At 34.2% G+C, this 20,457-nt stretch overlaps 1 long non-coding RNA gene across 2 annotated transcripts in view; it reads right to left on the bottom strand.

The window, feature by feature from the left end:
• Window positions 1–7,327: 7,327 nt before the first annotated feature.
• The window catches only part of LOC104649174 (uncharacterized), a 28,618-nt gene continuing 15,488 nt past the window's right edge, over window positions 7,328–20,457 (bottom strand). The window contains exons 3-4 of one of the 2 annotated variants that reach the window (XR_003248181.2): window positions 11,331–13,356; window positions 7,328–7,680 (exon numbers count right to left, since the gene is read on the bottom strand). This is a non-coding gene — a long non-coding RNA (uncharacterized lncRNA). Of the gene's footprint in view, window positions 13,357–20,457 lie in introns of both variants that reach the window. The other variant, XR_002028481.3, reaches the window with a different exon arrangement.

Genomic DNA, 20,457 nt, shown 5'->3' with positions numbered 1-20,457 from the left:
TTTCAGATTATTTATATTGCTAGATAGAAACCTCATTTGCCAATACTTAGATTATTTAAGGTTTAGGTTGTCCTTCCTAACTTATTTTGATGTTAATTAAGATTATTCACTTGAATTCCTTAATATGGGAGATGTTCTACAAGATTGGACTTTCGAAAAACTCGTTTCATTTAGATTTTAATGGTGAAGCTGTAGAAACGAACTCTTGGAGCTTCCATGGCTTTCCTTGGGAGTAATTTTTGTAGAATAAGTAAAATATGAGGGATATATGTATGCTTTATGATTTAGAGGAAATTTTGGACATTTTTTCTTTAATAAATTGGGAAATAATATGTCCTTTACTTTTAAACAAGAAAGTGCATCACCCTCTTAGTTTTTGCCACATGTTTTTAAGTATCTACATCAGCTACTTGATCTTTTCATTTAAATTTATTCCACTTATTCTAATTAGATGCATCACCTACTTGGCCTTTTTCACATAAAATACAGTCCACTAATTCCGAGTAGGTGCATCACCTACTTGTCACCTACTAGCATAGTTTAGTCAAGCAAGAACCTGAATTACATTACACCATTTTCCCCATCTTAAATTCTTTACAAGATTGTAGAACAAAATACACACTTGAGCACTTTGACTTTTATATCGAATATCGAGTTCAAATTGATTTTGTTAGTTCAATTATTTTTTTATGTGTTGGAAGGCATGGGGTATTATAAATTCAAACATATTCTATTGTCACTAATCACATTGGAAACCGAGTCCATAACACAAGGATATTTTTAAGCGACATATAAATAAACTATTTCACATAGAATACGACAGGTTACAAATATATATGCTTTAGGGTTTTTATATTTTGGGAATTAGGTTTAGGTTTAGTGTTCAGGTTTAGGGTTTAGGGTTTTTTGGGGTTTAGTTTTTAGAGGTTAATGACTTGAGTTGTATAATCAATTGTTTAGTGTTTAATGATAGAGTTTTGGTATTTGGTGCTTGGGGTTTAGGGTTTAGTTTTTAAGGGTTTAATGGTGAGAGTTAGAGTTAGGGTTAGGTAAGGTTTTTTTTTTGGTTTTTGGCTTTGGCTTTAGGATTTAGGATTAGGGTTAGGGTTTAGTTTTTTTTTTAGATTTGAGGGTTAGAGGTTTAGGATTTGAGGTTTAATATCTATTGTTTAGGGTTTAATGCTTGAGGTTTGGAATTCTAGGCTTGGGATTTAGGGTGTATGGTTTATGGTTTGGGTTAGGATTAATGTTAGGGTTAGGGTTAGTGTTAGGGTTAGGTTTCGGGTTAACGTAAATGTTAGAATTAGGGTTTGTGTTTATTTTAGGGTTTAGGGTTAAGGATTGGAGTTATAATATCTGTAATTTAGCTTTTAATGTTCTGGTTTTGGTATTTTGGGCTTTGGGTTAAGGGTTTAGGGTTTAGAGTTTAGGATTTAGGGTCAGGGTCAGGGTTAGGGTTGGGGTTAAGGTTACGGTTTCGTGTTTAGTATTTTCTTTGTTATATAATGTGAGGTTTAATATCTATGGTATAGTGCTTAATGTTTGGGTTATGGTATTTTGAGATTGGGACTTTGTATTTAGGATTAGTGGTTAGGGTTTTGTGTTAAGTGTTTTTTAGGCTTTATTGTTTGGAGTTTAGTGTTTGAGGTTTAACATCTATGGTTTAGTGTTTAATGTTTGTTTTTTGTATTTTGACTTGGGGTTTAGGGTTAAGGATATGCTTAGGGTTGTGATTGTGTTAGCGTTAGATTTAAGGAGTTTTTATTGGTTTTAGTGTATGATATTTAGGATTTGAGGTTCAATATCTATGGTTTAGTGTTTAATATTTATGTTTTGGCATTTTAATCTGGGGGTTTAGTGTTTATGATTTAGGGTTTTGGGTTAGGGTTAGGGTTAGAGTTTAGTTTATATAGAATTTAGGCTTTGGGGTTTATGATTTGTGGATTAATATCTTTTAGTGTTCCATGTTTAGGTTTTGGCATTTTCGGCTGTGGGTTTTGCATTTATCGTTAAGGGTTAGGGTTAGGGTTAGGGTTAAGGTTATGTTTAGGGTTTTTAGGTTGTAGGGTTGGGGTTTTATGATTTAAGTTGTAAATCTATTGTTTAGTATTTAATGTTTGGATTTTTGTATTTTTTATTTTGGATATAGGGTTTACGATTTGGGGTTAGGGTTAGAGTTAAGGTTTAGTTAAAAGATATGGTTTAATGTTTTTTAAGGTTTTAGTGTTTGGGTGTAGGACTTGAGGTTTAAAATCTTTAGTTTAGAGTTTAATATTTGGGTTTAAGTATTTTGGGCTTAGGGTGTAGGGTTTAGGGTTAGGGTTAGGGTTAAAGTTAGAATTAGGTTAAGGGTTAGGGTTAGGATAAAGGTTTATTTTTTTAAGGTTTTAGGGTTTGGGGTTTAGGATATAATCTTTAAAATCTATGATTTAGTGTTCAATCTTTGGGTTTTAATTCTTTTGGATTAGCTTTTAGGTTTTAGGGTTTATGGTTTGGTTTTAGTGTTTATTAATTTTAGGTTTTAGGGTTTTGGATTTAGGATGGCTTAATGATTAATGTTTGTTTTTTTTTATTTTGGGCTGGGGTTTAAGGTTCAGGGTTCAGGGTATATGGTTTAGGATTAGGATAAGGATAATGGTTAGAGTTAAAGGTACGTTTAGGGTTAGATATTAGGATTCATTTATAGGTTTTAGTGTTTGGGGTTTATGATTTTAGGTTCAATATATATGGTTTAGTGCTTAATGTTTGTGTTTTTTTATTTAGGTCTTAGGGTTTAGGATCAGGGTAAGGGTTAGAGTTAGTTTTTTTATATTATAGGGATTGTGGCTTAGAATTTGTGGGTTAATCTCTATTTTAGTGTTTCAAATTTGGGTTTTCATATTTTGGGTTTGGGGTTTAGGGTTTAGGATTTAGGAGAGGTTTAGGATTTTGTAGGTTTTGGGGTTTCGGGTTTAGGATATAAGGTTTACTATCTATGATTTAGTGTTTAATTTTTGGGTTTTGATAATTTTAGATTTCGATTTAGAAATTAGGTTTAAACTTAGGGTTTAGTTTTTTGTTTAGGTTTTAGAGTTTGGGGTTTAGGACTAGGTTAAATATCGATGGTTTAGTGTTTAATCTTTGAGTATTGGTATTTTTGGATTGGGGTTTAGGGTTTAGGGGCAAGTTTTGGGTTAATATTAAGGTTAGGGTGTAGTATTCTTTTAGAGTTTAGTGTTTAGGGTGAATGATTTGAGTTTTAATATAAATGTTCTAGTGTTTCATTCTATGATTTTTTTATTTTGGGATTTGGGTCTAGGGTTTAGGGTTTATTGTTAGGGTAAGAGTTAGGGTTAGGGTTTCATGTTAGTGTTTGTGTTTTGTTTTAGGAATTGAGGTTTAAAATCTATGGTTTAGTTCTTAATATTTGGGTTATGATATTTTGAGATTGGGTTTTCGGTTTTGTTGTTAGAGTTATGGTTAGGGTTTCGTCTATAGTATTTTTTTAGGTTTTAGGTTTAGAATTTGAGGTTTAATATCTATGGTTTAGTATTCAACATTTGATTTTTGTATTTTTGGCTTGGGTTTAGGGTTAACGGTATGGGGTTTAAGGATAAGGTTAGGGTTAAGCTTACAGTTAGGGTTAGGGTAAGATATTAGGAATTTTTTTATAGGTTATAGTGTTTGGAGTTTAGGATTTGAGGTTAAATATCAAGTGTTTTCAATTTTATGTTTGTGTTTTTGTATTTTGGTCTTGGGGTTTAGAGTTTAGGGTTTACGATTAGGGGTAGGGTTAGAATTTTTTTTTAGATTTTAGGGTGTGGTGCTTAGGATTTGTGATTTATATATTTAATTTAGAGTTTTATTTTTGGATTTTTGAATTTTTGGCATGGGGTTTAGCATTTATGGTCTAGTGTTTCATGTTTGGATTTTGGTATTTTGGCCTTTTTTTATTATTTTAATACCCTTAGATGGGTAGGGGCTAAGTAACACCCCAGGCCTTACCATTTCAAAAAAAAAATGTACAAAGAGGGGGAAATAAACCTTAGTTCTATTCCCATGGTTTTTTGGGTTCAATTTCCTAAAGATATTTAACCCTCACCTTACAATAAGATGAATCCAAAGCTCCTATATACCTACAAGAGAGGACTCCTCTCAATACATAGAATCTAGGAAACATAAATTAGGGAGACTCTCCCTTTACATCTCAAAAATTAATCAATCTATCATCTTAAACTATTCAAAGAATCTATATTGTGAGTTATAGCTTACTAGAAAAGTTCGTAGAATGTTTAAGGAGGTTTTTTGATCTTCTTTGTTTTCTTCCTTCTAAAGCTTGGCATCTCTATTAAGTCCAATGAAAATATTCCTTTGCCTCCTTAGGTAACTCTTGATTATTATAGTAAATTTTTGGACAAGAAATTTTGTGTCTATGATTGGACAATGCATAAGCCACCCAATTAGCTTCCCTGTAAACATTAGTACATTTGAATTCATGTAGTTGAGATATGAGGCCTTTCAATTTGTCTAGTTGATTGCAAATGCTCCACTGAGGATTATTTTTTGGAGTATCTAGTTGAGTGCTAGCATTGAATCCATTTCCAATATGATCTTCCCGTATGCAAGTTCCAAAGCCCAATAGATACCAAAGATATCTACTCCTATTTCTGCTTGATTGTTGGTACCACTTCATAGGGGTGAGGTAAATGCTTATATGAGCTTGCCTTCATGTACTCTTTTTATACTTCCTGCCCTTATCTTGCTTGGATTCTCAATCACACTTCCATCTGTATTAAATTTTATCCATTCATCCGGTGGTCTTGTTTAAGCTATCTTCTGTACCTTTGTCACATGGATACATGTTTTATCTAATTAGATTATTTCACTCCAAGTAGGTGGCCAGCTAACCTGAGGAAAAATAGATTTTATAAGCTTATAATTAGCACTATAAATTGCATACCTGACCCTTGTGCCACTAGGGGTTTTGCCTCCATATTTATAAGTACGTCTATGTTTTATAAATAAAAGCACATAAGCATTGGGAGGCCTGGACGATGCGTTTATGAGCTTCATTGTTGTTATTCATTGACCACCATTGAGATACAATTTGCCTCAGTGAGTTCTAATCAATTTCTACCCCTACTCTTTTTGCAAACCATCTCTAGGAAGATATCCATTGTTAAAGATATGGTTAATTGTATCTACTCCTGTCCTGCTCTTGCAACAAAAATAGTTACAAGGTTCTACACCAAATTTAGTTAATCTCTCATTAGTAGGAGGCTTTACATTTAAAGCTCTTCAAAGAAGGAAAGAGGCTTTAAAAGGTGTATGGCTCATCGAAATAAGAGCCCTAAATTGATCCTTGGGTCTTTTCTCCCTGATTTCATTCCATGCTAAAGAACATGTGAATATTCCATTGGGATTTATTTTCAAATATGTTTGGTCAGGAGATTGATGCTGAGGAATTGAAACTGCTAAGATATTGGCAAGTTGGATAGGGGGTGCCTGTTGAACAAGCATTTGATAGTTCCACTGACCTTCTACCCAAAAGTTAGCTACTTTCCTCGTGTCAAACCTGTGGCTAGAGTTAGAACATTGAGCAATATGACCTTCTCTAATCCAGTTGTCCCACCAAAAGGAACAATTCTCCGAGTTCAACATCCAATGAATATGTTGCTCCACCTTACTCCTATTCTTAATCATATATTTTAAAAATCAGTGAATCCCTAAATTCCCATTTTTTCAGTTAGGATTTGATATTTGGCAGTATTTTGCATTGTCGAATTCTCACCACAATGTGTGTTTAACTCTAAAGTTTGACCACTGTTTATATTGGAAATCGAAGAATACATCTTTAAGATTTTTCATTCTCACCCCTCCTTCATCAATAGGATAGCTAAGGTTCCTCCAGGAAGCCCAGTGATTTTTCTTTTTGTCACTCTTCCAGCCGCAAAAGAATTCTACCATCAACATTTGTATTTTCTTAATTACAGTAGTAGGGGGGTTAAAACTGAGATTAAATGAATAGGTAAGGCTTGAATAACATGTTTAATCAACACATCTCTTCCACCATAGTTTAATTGCTTTGTTTACGACTGTGTAATCTTGCAAATAACTTTATAAATAAGGTCATAAAAATAGAAAATCATGGGCCTACCCAGAAAGAGTGGACATTTCAGGCAATTCGTAAACCCTTGCCTTTGTTTAAACCCAGTGATCCTTTAAATTTTCTTTTTTGTGGTGTCAAACACATTTTGATGAATCATTAAGTGACTTTTTTCACTGTTAATCAACTGACCAGAAGTATCTTCATAGGGAAATCTAGGGAAAAATATCTCCAGAAATACCCACAAAGAATGGAAATCCCAGGCAATCGGTAATCCCTTGCCTTTGTTTAAACCTTGTGATCCTTTTAATTCTTTCTTTGTGGTGTCAAACACAATTTGATGAATCGTGAGGTGACTTTTTTCACAGTTAATCAACTGACCAAAAGTACCTTCATAGGGAAAGCTAGAGAAAAAGCTCTCCAGGAAGTCTTTCTTAAATAGCTCTCAAGTGACCGGAACTCCGACAAAAGCTTGGCTATCATGCTACATCTTGCACCAAGTCTTTGCAACACCCTTGAGTTGATAGGAAGCCAAATCTGCTTTCTCAGTATATGTGGCCCCCATAGCCACAAATATCTTATGCACCTCATCTCCAAACTCCTGGGGATCCTCTGAAGTCTTAGACCCTGTAAAAATAGGAGGGTTCATCCTCGTGAAGTCTCTCAGCCTGTTAGCCATGCTGCGCACTGGTGGGTTCTTCCTCTCAACATTCTACTGGTTGAACTGGGCAGTCATGGCCTGGGCCTGCATAGTAATGTCCTGTGCCATCTGGTCCAGAAATGCACACACCTCCTCATCAGTAAACCTAGCAGGGTTAACCGGCATAGCCACTCCTTCAGCTCGAGCCTGGGGTGGAACCTTATTTTTCCCCGCAGCTACTCCTCTCCTCTGACTAATAGTTCTCCTAGTGTTCATTCTATGTAAATAATAGGAGTTTATATTACACACACTCATAACACCAATAAATCATACATTAGAAAAGGCACAATAAGATCAGAAGAAGGGAGATATTTGTACGCATAATGTAGTCTCCAATTTAGGATAGTGGTGCACTTCACTACCATGACTTAGAAACTAATCAATGTGGTTGATGTGAACTTATTATCTTCAGAATTTAACCTAGGGCTCTGATACAAACATTGCCACGACCAGAGTCTAGTCCGTAGAAGAGAACGGCGTCGTTGACATCTTAGAGGTCGCAGACAAGTGTACTTGCGTTATTCATAGTTCGTCTAGGTTAATTTTTGTGGAAAAATTGAAACTTTTCCTTTCCTAACATGCTTAGTAAATATTCTATTACATGTATAATGATTCACCATAAACTATCTAAGATTAAGATCATCAAATGAATGAAATAGTTTGTCGCTGCATTAAATGTATACTTGCCAAAAAGTGCACCAATACAAAGTATGAAATGAAATGGGAAATGAAACACTAGTGGTACATGCTCCACTAGCTAAAGCCTACATATAATCTAGATAATAACATTAGACAGCCTCGAAAGCATGAGGGACTACCAAGTTCGGATGAAAGCTCCACGTTTGGATAGCTGCAACATCGTATTGTAAGATCTAAAGTCCACCTACGCCTGCACCTAAAAGTAGATATTTGTATGAAATTAGTACACACTTGTAATAAGTATGGGTATATGCAAGCACACACTAAGGACATACATGATAAGGAATAGCTCTTTCCTAACAACATCATTTATGGAAAATCAAGTCAGTGGACTTGCCAAATTTGAATTAGGAATGTCAATGGACCTGCCAAATTTGGATTTGGAAAGTCATGCCATGAGGGTAACATGCATTATCAAACTTATCAATTTGCAAACAGCACATAACATATTTCACATATCATATCACGTAGTTTATATCATTCTTTCATATTCCATGAGACCTTGGGATCATGGACTTGACGTTAAGACTTCCAAAAATAAGGGCTTAACATAAGGGACCTCAACTAGGGATCCTTCTTTAGCAAAAACAGACTGTGCTTCATTAATTCATATGTGCGTCATTTCCTTTCGTATAAAGGATACTGTGAACACCAACTATACCTAGGATGTAGTTTAAGATTTTATCGGGTTTACTGTGCAATGATCAATAATAACCTAGTGTCTTTACTTGAGTCTATCTCACCTCTTGATTATCATATCCAAACACCTTTGATATCGTTCATTTCATTATGTGCACAATTTGAGGTTGGCCTCATTCATTCTTTGGGAACTTTATATTTAACCGACATAAATCACGTGAGCATCATGAAATCCAGTGTCTCTCCCACACTGAAAAGTGGTGGAATTACCGGCCAAAGTGACCTAAACCATGCTATCGTACATGGTAATTTAACCCCGCCTAATCCCTATATTGGCAGTATAGGTTCGAAGACTAGGAGATATAAGGAGACCCATACCTGGCATGCTGGACAATCTCATCTTATGAGAGTTACGTGAAACTCTACCATTCCAAAAAAGGCATCATTTCTCATAGCTAGTCTATCAGTGCTCAGTATAAAGTTCCATAATATTCAACTCATACTTCAGGGAAGTTGGCTTCTAGTATGAGGACATCATAGCTCAATAGATTATTTCTCATATTAGCATTAGTATTAAGTGTGTTAATCTCAATACTTTCATTAGAGTGTTCATAGAGACTTGTCTCTTCATTAACTTTACACTCTATTAGGTGAGTACGTTTTGGTAACATTTACTTAGGCTCATTTGAGATTGCCTCATCTTTTACATTAGCCTCATTTCATGTTGTCACCACATTAATCAACATTAGCACATTTTCTCTTCATAATTACTCACCCCTTTTACGTGAATGTTCATTTTATCATATGCCAATGCACTTGGACCTTTATGTGTTTCACACTCTTACTTAACCCTTCTAGGGTTTCCTCGTTTCATTATTCATTTCATCATTTCATTGTACATTGCGTCATATGCCAATATAGTTGGCCATTTAGTATTTCTTACACTTGTACTTAACCCTTATAGGGTTTCATTATTTCATTACATACATCTTAGGTTCACTTGTTTTTAATCATATGCTAGACTTATGGGTCTATACATACAAGCAATGAGGCTTCATTCATTGTTTGTTAAGTGACTCATATTTTTCTAAGATTATGTAGTACAAGACTTATGTATCCTGTATGTATGCCAAGATCTCGATTTTTGTTATAAGTAGGTTGCATTATTTTTTAACATTGAATTTACGTATGATTTGTGTATCAATAAGGAAATTTGAGCAAGGGAACCCAAGTTCGAACCCCCACAACCCCCTTTTATTTTCCTATCTATTTTCATTGCCCATTTCGAATTAACCAGGAGGTTGTGGGATCAAACCCCTCAGCCTATCTTTATTTTTTCTTTTATTCGACGTTGTGGGTTCGAACCCCAACAACTTTCTTATTTTATTTTCATTTAAATGTTGACAATCTATGCATTGCCAGTGAGGTTGTGGGATCGAGCCCCAACAACATCACTTTATTTTCATTTATTTTTCCTCTCTCCTTTACTCTCCTTCACACCTTGAGGTCGTGGGTTCGATTCCCACGCCACACATTTCCTTCCTTTTATTTTTCTTTAACTTAACTCGCTGCCTGGAGATTATGCCTCCCATTTTGTTTCATTAATTTTGTACTCTACATTTTAAGCCAGCATACCCCATATCGATTCCCGTTGATCTCATTTCCCTTTTTGCGATTTTAAGGCAGTGTACGGATGAGGTCACAGGTTCAAATCCTGGTGGCCTCATCCCTTTAAATTCAAATAAGCTTGCTGGAATTTAGTCATTTTTAGCTTATTTTTCACCAACATTTTCACTTTAAATCTTAGGGAAGTTCATAGATCATTTAACACTTTTTCGGGGTACATTTACATAGATTCTTTTATCCAAAATATTGATACTCAAATCAGCCATACTTCCATTTTAACGAACATCACTATTTAAATAGCTTTATTAACGTAAAATGACAGCCAAAATATTATCAAATTTGAAGACTTTACGAAGAAAATCATTTACAGTAACATACTTGCGCACACACACATTTGGACGTAATTTTGAATGAATAGTTGTCTTCTATACGATTTCAAGTACACAATCATAATCATATTCATCAAGAAAAATTAACATACACCTAAATCTACCAGTAATCATACCAAACCTACGATTCATTGGGAGCCAGTGACAGGGACATGAAAAAGGGGAAAAGATTCCAATTTTTTTGAATGAATAATATGAACCTTAAGGGGTCTATTGGGAAAGAGACCAAGAGAGAAGAAAACCCATACCTTATTTTTACATTCAAACTTTTAAGTTTCTGCCCAAACCCTCTCTAAAACTCACGTCCAAGCCAAGTTTTCAACACAAAACTTTCGACGGAAAAACCCTATATTTGCCTAACCTGTTCCCTTAGCTTGTTTTCTTATATTTTCGTGTCAGTTCTTCAAGTGTGAAGAACTTGGTTTATGAAAGAGGCAGATAGATTTAGCGTGTTAATGGCGAGATAAACGTGAGAGAGAGTAGGAGTTATATTAGGCTTAGGATTCTAGTTTAGGACTCAGTCTAATAAGGTTTTCTTAATTATTAAAAAACAGATTTTTATTTTATTTTAAATCAGATAATGAATAATAATTATTAATTAATTATATTAAGTAAATAATTTAAATAAAAATCACATTAATTCATTGCTTTCACCTAGGTTCGAACCAGGGTGAAGCAAGACCTTTCTTCCAGAGCTCAACTTTGGCTCTCTCTCCCCAAATTGCCCCTCCATCTTTTTAATTAAATAATTAATTATATATTTAGGGTAATTACGATACTACCCTTAGCCTAGAAAATTAACATTTTACCCCTAGACCCTCCAAACCTTAGATTTCGTCTTTTTAAATCCTGTACAAACTCCTTCAAGTAAATCTTCATATTCGAGAGCCCTACATAGTTGGACCCAACGTTTCCTAGCTCAACTAACTTCCCTAGTTAGTTGTCTTAGATGTAGCAAGGGTTCCGAAGTCTGGTTCTACACGCATCAATCTGTGTGAACCTTGGTCTAATCATAGGAATTCTTGACACATTAAGTATCACTTAGTATATCCATTTTATAGGGTTGTTACATAATCCCCCCCCCCCTAGGAACATTCGTCCCCGAATGACACTACTCTTTACTAACAATAAGTAAGTCATCTATAGTACGTATGCATATATAGGTAATTAAATACTCCCCATTGGTCAATACCTGATTCACATATAAGATGATGGTGAACATCCTTGAAACCTACAAGTAGATTCACATTAATAGACGAAGCAACTCTTTCCTAAACTAGTCTTATCAAAGCATAAAATATAAATTAACATATCAGTCATATAAATCAGCAACAAACATGATGACTCAAATATATTAAACTCATACTAGTGCATAAACACCATACACAATCAAATATATGAAGGACTAATTAAGGCTACTCACCCGAGACTTCAGCAGAAGTGCCTTCCCCTGCACCCTTAGACTTGAGTGCGAAGAATCGTTGCCTCCTTGGATCCTCTTCACTTGGACCATTGGACTGAATTCTATCCTTCCTTTGTTCTTGACTTCTACTAATCGAACAATCCTTCACCACGTGACTCAGTTTGCCACAACTATAACAAGCATTGTTCATCATACACTCTCCTCGATGTAGTTTGCCACACTTTCTTCAAGGTGGTCTCACTTGAGGTGTATCTACTTCATTGTTTCTGTTAACTATAGACTCGGAACTCCCATCATGGTGACTCTTGGATGAACTTGACTCCCCTTGGTTGAGGAGTCCCTTCTTAAAATTGGGCTTATCCCTTATTTCAGTACTACTCTTCCTTCAAAATTTTCCTCTGCTTGCCTTGACTTGTACCCTGCCCAAGTGTGTTTCCTCTTTCTTCTTTACTCCATTTGCTGGACATGGACCATAAGCCTGGAAAGGTCCATGCTATCATGCAGCATACCTGCCCTACACTCCTCCTCGAGATCCTTAACAATTTATGTTAAGAATCTACTCATTTCGTCTCAACTGTTAGACAGAAGAGATGTGGCATACCAGGATAATTTCACAAACATCAGGGAATACTCCCTGACTGTCATCAATCCCTGTTTAAGGTTGATAAACAACTCAACCTTGGGCTCCGTTATCTCCCTAGGGAAAAATCTCTCCTGGAAGGTTGTCTTAAACAACTCTGCTTTCTCAGTATCTGTGGCACATATGGCCACAAAAATCTTATGCACCTTATCTACAAATTCCTAGGGATCCTCTGTACTCTTAGACCTTGTGAAAATAGAATGGTTCATCCTCGTGAAGTCTCTTAGCCTGTCAGCCATGCTACGCACAGGTGGGTTCTCCCTCTCAACATTCTGCCGGTTGACCTGGGCAGTCATGTCTTGAGCATGCATAGTGATGGCCTGTGCCATCTAACCCTGAAATGCCCACACCTACGCATTAGTCAATGCAGTTGGGTTAACTGGCATAGCCAGTCTTTCAGTTGGAACCTAGGGTGGAACCTGATTGTTCCCAGCAACTACTATCCTCTCCTCTGACCAATAGTTCTTCTAGTGTTCATTCTATGTAAACACCAGGAGCTGATGTTAGACACGCGCATAACACAAGAAACCAGACATTAGGAAAGGCGCGATAAGATAAGAAAAAGGGAGATATTCCCACCAATCATGTAGTCTATGATTAAGGATAGTGGTGCACTTCTCTATTATGAATTAGAAACTACTTAATGTGGTTGATGTGAACTTACCATATTTGGAATTTAACCTAGGGCTCTGATTCCAACTTTTTCACGACCTTAGTCTAGACCCTAGACATGACCGGCAATGTTGACCTCTCAGAGGTCGCAGACAAGCCTACTTACGTCATTCTTAGTTCGTCTAGGTTAATTTTTCCAGAAAATTTGAAACTTTTTGTTTCCTAACATGATTACTAAACATTTCATTACATGTATAATGGTTCACCATCATTCATCTAACATTAGGATCATCAAATGAAAGAACTAGTTCGTAGCTGCATTAAATGTATACTTGCCAAAAAAGGAACCAATACAAAGTATGAAATGAAATGGGAAATAAAACACTAGTGAACATGCTCCACTAGATAAAGCCTACATCTAAGATAGATAATAACAGTAGACAGCCTCAAAAGCATGAGGGCCTACCAAGTCCAGATGAAAGCTCCACGTCCGTATAGCAGCAACGTCGTACTGTAAGTTCTAACATCCACTTGTGCCTGCACCTAAAAGTATATATTCGTATGGAATTAGTACACACTTGTGCTAAGTATGGGTATATGCCCACACACCAAGGACATGTATGAGAAGTAATAGCTCTTTCCTAACAACATCATTTATGAAAAGTCAAGTTAGCAAACTTGCTAAATATTAATTGGGAAATTCAGTGGACCTACCAAATTTAAATTTGGAAAGTTATGCCATGAGGATAACATGCATCATCAAACTTATCATTTTTCAAACAGCACAAAATATATTTCATATATCATTACAGTTTAGATATAAGCCATGAGACCTTGGGATCACGGAATTGACGTTAGAACTTCCCAAAATGAGGGCTCAACATATGGGACCTCAACTAGGGAGCCTTATTTAGCAAACACAGAGTCTGCTTTATTCATTCATACGTGTTTCATTTCATTCCTTTTATAGGCTAATGTGAACACCACTTATACCTAGGATGTAGTTTAAGACTTTCTCGGGTTTGCTGTGCAATAATCAAGAATAACCTAGTGACATTACTTGAGTCTAGCTCACCTCTTGATTATCCTATCCTAACACATTTGGTATCGTTCATTTCATTATGTGCATCGTTTTTGGATGGACACATTCATTTTTTTGGAACTTTAACTTTAACCGATATAGATAATGTGATCATCATGAAATCCAGTGTCTCCCCCACACCGAAAGGAGGTGGAATCACATGCCAAAGTGACCCAAAACATGCTAGCGTACATAGGAATTCAACCACGCCAAATCCCTATATTGGGAGTATTGGTTCAAAGACTAGGATATATAAAGATACTCATACGTGTCATGCCAGACAGTCTCATCTAATAGTAGTTACGTGAACCTCTTCCCATTCCTAAAGAAGGCATCACCGCCCATAGATAATCTATCGGTGCTCATTATAAAGTTCCATTACATTTAACTCATACGTCATGGAAGTTGGCTTCTAGTATGAGTAAATCATAGAACAATAGATGATTTCTCTTCTCATAGTTAGTATTAAGTGTGTTAATATGAATACTTTCATTAAAGTGTTCATAGAGACAGGTCTTTTCATTAACTTTACACTCTAATAGGTGAGTACGTTTTGGTTTCATATACTTAGGCTCATTTGATATTGCTCTCATCATTTACATTAGCCTCATTTCATGTTGTCACAACATTCATCAGCATTTAATCACCCCTTTTTACATGAATGTTCATCTCATCATATGCCAATGAACTTTGTCATTTGTGTGTTTCACACTCTTACTTAACCCTTTTACGGTTTCATCATTTCATTTTTAATTTCATCGTTTCATTGTTCATTTCGTCATGTGCCAATGCACTTGGCCATTTAGTGTATCTTACACTTGTACTTAACCCTTCTAGGGCTTTATTATTTCATTACGTACATCTTAGGTTCACTTGTTTTTAATCATATGCTACACTTATGGGTCTATACATACAAGCCATGAAGCTTTATTAATAGTTTGTTAAGTGACTTATATTCCTAAGATTATGTAGTTCAAGACTTATGTATCTTGTATGTATGCAAAGATCTCGATTTCGATATAATTAGGTCGCATTATTTTTGAATATTTTTTTCACGTATGATTTATGTATCAATACAGAAACTTGAGCAAGGGAACCCAAGTTTGAATCCCTTTGATAAGACTTACATTTTTCCTTAATTTTATTTTTAGTCCTAATGACCTTGGGACCCTAGATCGATCCCCAACATCAACATTTCTTTTGAGTTACTTTTGTTTAGTCTCTCCTTTGGCCGAGGGGTTGTGGGTTCGAACTCTCACAAACCCCTTTTTTTTCCTATCTATTTTCCTTGCCCTTTTCTCATTAACCAAGAGGTTGTGGGATGAAACCCCCACAACCTCTCTTTATTTTTTTCTTTTATTCGTTCGGGACTAAGAGGTTGTGGGTTCGAACCCTCACAAACTCCGTATTTTATTTTATTTAAATGTTGACTATCTATGCGTTAACAGTGAGGTTGTGGGATCGACCCCCACAACCTCACTTTATTTTTTTAATTTTTCCTTTCTCTTTTTCTCTCCTTCACAGCCTTGAGGTCGTTGATTCAATTCCCACGCCTAACATTTCCTTTCTTTTATTTTTCTTTCACTTCACTTGATGCTTGGAGGTCGTGGTTTTGATTCCCACGCCTTCCATTTTATTTAAATTTTTGTACTCTACATTTTCAGCCAACATACCCCATATCGATTCCCATTGACCCCATTTCCCTTTTTGCGATTTTAAGGCAGTGTACGGATGATGTCACAAGTTCAAATCCTAGTGGCCTCATCCCTTTAAATTCAAATAAGTTTGCTGGAATTTAGTCATTTTTAGCTTATTTTTCACCAGCATTTTAACTTGAAATCTTAGGGAAGTTCATAGATCATTTAACACTTTTTGGGGTGTATTATCATAGATTCTTTTAGCCAAAATATTGATACTCAAATCAGCCACACTTCCATTTTAATCAAAATCACAATTTACATAGCTTTATTAACGTAAAATGACAGCCAAAACATTATCAAATTTGAAGACTTTACCGAAGAAACTCATTTACAGTAACATACTTGCACACATACACACTTGCACGTAATTTCGAATGCATGGTTGTCTTTCATACGATTTCAAGTACACAATCATAATCATATTCATTACGAAAACATAACATACACCTAAATCTACCATCAATCATACCGAACCTACGATTCATTGGGAGCTAGTGACAGGGGCATGGAAAGGGGGAAAAATTTCTAGGTTTTGAATGAATAATGTGAACCTTAAGGGGTCTCTTGGAAAAGGGACCAAGAGAGAATAAAACCCATACCTTATTTTGACATTCAAACTTTTAAGTTGCTTCCCAAACCCTCTCCAAAACTGACATCCAAGCCAAGTTTTCAACACAAAACTTTCAACGGGAAAACCCTCTCTTTGCCTAACCTGTTCCCTAAGCTTGTTTTATTATATTTTCGTGTGAGTTCTTCAAGTGTGAAGAACTTGTTATATGAAAGAGGCAGATAGATTGAGCGTGTGAATGGAGAGATAAACGTGAGAGAGAGTAGGAGTTATATTAGGCTTAGGATTCTAGTTTAGGACTTAGTCAAATAAGGTTTTCTTAATAATTAAAAATTATATTTTTATTTTATTTGTAATCAGAAAATAAATAATTATTATTAATTAATTATATTAATTCAATAGCTTAAATAAAAATCACATTAGTTCATTGCTTCAACCGAGTTTCGAACCCGGGTTAAGCAAGACGTCACTTCAAGAGTTCAATTTTGGCTCTCTCTCCCAAAATTGCCCCTCCACCTTATTAATGAAACAATTAATTATATATTTAGGGTAATTATGATATTAACCTTATCTTGGAAAATGACAATTTTACCCCCTCTTTTTAAGTCCGGTAAAGACTCGTTCGAGTAATATTCATATTCGAGAACCCTACATAGTTGGACCCAACCTTTCCTAGCTCAGCTAACTCCCCAAGTTAGTTAGATTGAATGAAGCATGGGTTCCGAAGTCTGGTCCTACGCGCATCAATGCGTGTGAACCCTAGTCTAATCATAGGCATTCTTGACACATTAAATATCACTTAGTATATCCCTTTTTTAGGGTTGTTACAAAGGAAGACTATCAAGTTTAAAGGATGGACTTCGAAAGATCATGATGACAGATTCGTTATCGACTTTTCATCACGAAAGAAATATGAGGTTTCAAAAGAAGAGTTAAAAAGACGATTAAAAAACTTTTTATCAAGTCTCAACAAAACTACCAATCACGAAGAGAAAATGAAATTATTCGACAATGCATCCTCACATACCAATGAAAAATGTAATAAGAATATGTATCATCTTCAATAAAGTCAAAAGCCACAAAGTGACTGAGGAACAAAGTAACAAGATGTATGTTTTGAAGATAAATTTTAAGCAAAAGAAAATAATGTGTATATCAAGCCACGTATAATTATCATTATTATTTGTAATATATAGTCGTTACGTGTAAAATAAAAAATGTGTATTAGTGTATGCACACATATAAAATTAGATAGCATAATAAGTAAGACTAGTCAACACTTTTGAGGCCTATTTAAGACTTTCAACTTGTATCAGTAAGAGGCATTCATAATCACACGACTTTGAAAAACCTCTCTACCATATTCACCCATTTCCCCATCATTTCCAATTCTCCTATCTTCCATGTTCTCTCTCTATTCCCTAAATAAATAAAGTTATTTTGTAAATATACTTTCACTACTATTTTGTTTATTTAATTTTTGTTTTAAATTATAAAGGTTTGTTTTAATTTTGTATACTTCCATTTATTCTTTTTTTTTTCATTTGTTTTAAGCTTTTGCTTTGTTTTTGTCCCTTCCATTATTCTGCCCAACTTCACTTAGATTCCGTCCCGTAACTCCATAGTAATATGTTAATTCTGGAAGAAGAAGTTGCAATAGTATTGACTCCTAAATTTATTTTTTGAGTTAATGGTTCTAATTCCAACTGTAAACTTTGACTTTTGGTTGATATATCTTCTGAAGTGTTATGTTTTTGTTTAATTATTTTAATTTCTTTCTTTACATGTATTTATTCTGCTTGAAGATTTTAGAGTGTTGTTTAAGAATTTTTTTCTCTATTGTTCTTTCCAACGGGTTTAAAAATATGATTATTTATTTTTTGATTAAGAATTGTATCTTTTAATTCCCTCAAATAGTTTTCCTTATAATCCTTATCTTTGATATGTTCAATTATATCAAAGAAAACTTTTTGATTACTACTGCTAATGACATTGATTGAGGGGTTTTGATAGGTCAAATCTGTATTGTTACTGCCACTCTAAGTTGAATTAATACATTTAGATTTATCCTCTATTTTAAATATGTTATCTCTACTATAATTTATTTTGGAACTAGTGTGATTTTTATTAAAAATTGAGTATAATTTATTCATTATATTAGCTTCTAGTTCTGAAGTTCGTGTTTTTCACAGTTAAAACACACATTAATGTCTTTACTAAAAATTCAAGATTTTCTTTTATAATATTTTTATTCATCGTGTTGTATGTTTTATTTTAAAAATTAATATTTAATTTTTAAGTTTTATTCTTGTTTCTAATCTTATGAGATTACCATAGGTTAATTTTCTATAAGGGTTTTCTCTTTTAAACTTATTCTTTAATGTGCTTGTAAATCCAGTTGTAACCATAGTTAGTAATTGTTAATCTGATTAATATTTTATTTCATAAGCCGTAATATCTATTCCTATTTTATTATAAATTTGATACTCTATAAAATTAATATTAGAAAATTTAGGTAGTTTAAATATTGGATGAGTTTTAGATTTTAGTTTCATACTTGTAGGAAGGACATGTTTTACTTTCGTTAGTGTTGATTATATTTGTTTGAAAAGGTAAGGTAGTAATAATTCTACCATTTGTCGGTAGACTAATTTTTTCTGAAGGAGGAATAAATTCAAATACCTTATTAGTAGTAGTATTCAATTTATCAATAAGTATTTCTAGAGACTCATTTTGATTGTGTAATTTCCCCGTGTGTTCAAACCATTTTAGAAAACTCTATATTAAATTTTAAACTTTTCATATTACTAAACCATTTATTTCTAAAAATGTTATTCTTTCTGATAGAGGATATCTTTGAACATTCAATTGTTTTTGATAGAGTTTTCTGCACTAGCCCAAAGTTTATTTAAATAATTAAAATCTGGTTCAAAACTTCATCAGAATAAATCATGAAAATATAATTATTAGTTTTTTTAATGGATTTTACTAAAGTAGCATTCTTACATATTATTTTATGATCCTCTAAGGTAGTATCTTTACTTATTATTTCATTACCTTTTATATTAGTCAATATTAAATATTATAAGTCTTTTACAAATGGTAGAGTAGACATGAATAATTAAGATTTAAATAGTACAGAGTATCTAGCGGAGATAAGAACACTATTTTTGGGCTTAAATATCTACTTTAAAGATTACTATTCGAATAATAAATTCTATGTGTAGTAATTGTTGTTACCTTATTCACTAATTTTCTTTGATATTATTACTATAGGTTAGGCGACGGAAACACCCACCGGGTCCGGCTCTACGATACACAAAGTCTAAGCTAATCCATTGGAAACTACGGGCTTAAGAACGTCTAAACTGGGAATTATTCGGTTACCCCACTTCAAAGAATAAAACTAATAAGACAAGAGGAAGAAGAACAACAACTACCAAACTCCGAACTTACTACCTTGACCGCAATCTAAGTTTCGACGCCATCCACCGAAGGACAGCATAGGGACTTAGCAGCTCCTACTCATACTCTTCCCGGCAAACTTGGCTCTTATACCAATGTAGTGAATGGACCGAGTTCTAGGACGGAATATTAAGTGAAATTGAGCAGAGTAACAAAACGGAGCAACAACAAGCAAAGCTTAAAACAAAACTTTAAGAAAGATTAAAAAAAAAGTATAACAAAAGTAATACTAAAATTCAATATTTAAAACGTGAAAAGAAATAAATAAAACACTAGACAAAATACATACAATAAAACTTTTTATTGATTTAGGGAAAGAGAGGACATGGATAGGAGAAGGGAAAATTGAGAGAATTTTAGAGGTTTTTCAAAATCGTGTGATTTTGAGTGCCTCTTACTAGTACAAGTTGAAAGCCTTAAATAAGCCTCAAAACACTTGATTAATTTAACTTATTATGTTATCTGTTTTACATATGTGCATACACTAATACACATTATTTATTTTACACGTAGCTATTATCTAGTAAAAGTAACTGATGATAATCGTAGGTGGCTTGGAATAAATGTCACGTTAGCTGAAACTACTTATGTAGCCTTCACTAAATATATTTATTCTTTTGCTAAAATTTTATCTTCAAAGAATATCATATTATTATTTTTTTGTTACTTTGTTGCTTTATTCCTATGGGGTCCACATGTTGGTGGATTTTTTGACATAGTGAATATGCTTGCTTTGTCTAAATGCTGATTTTATAATTTTCTTGAAACTTGTATAGCATATCTTTGCATGTAGGATCAAACTCTTGAAAGTTTCTTTTCTTGATATTTCT

This window comes from Solanum lycopersicum, chromosome 9 (assembly GCF_036512215.1).
Source record: "Solanum lycopersicum chromosome 9, SLM_r2.1".
Taxonomy (NCBI): Eukaryota; Viridiplantae; Streptophyta; class Magnoliopsida; order Solanales; family Solanaceae; genus Solanum; species Solanum lycopersicum.
The sequence above is the reverse complement of the archived record's forward strand: the minus strand, read 5'-3'. Positions and strand labels throughout refer to the sequence as shown.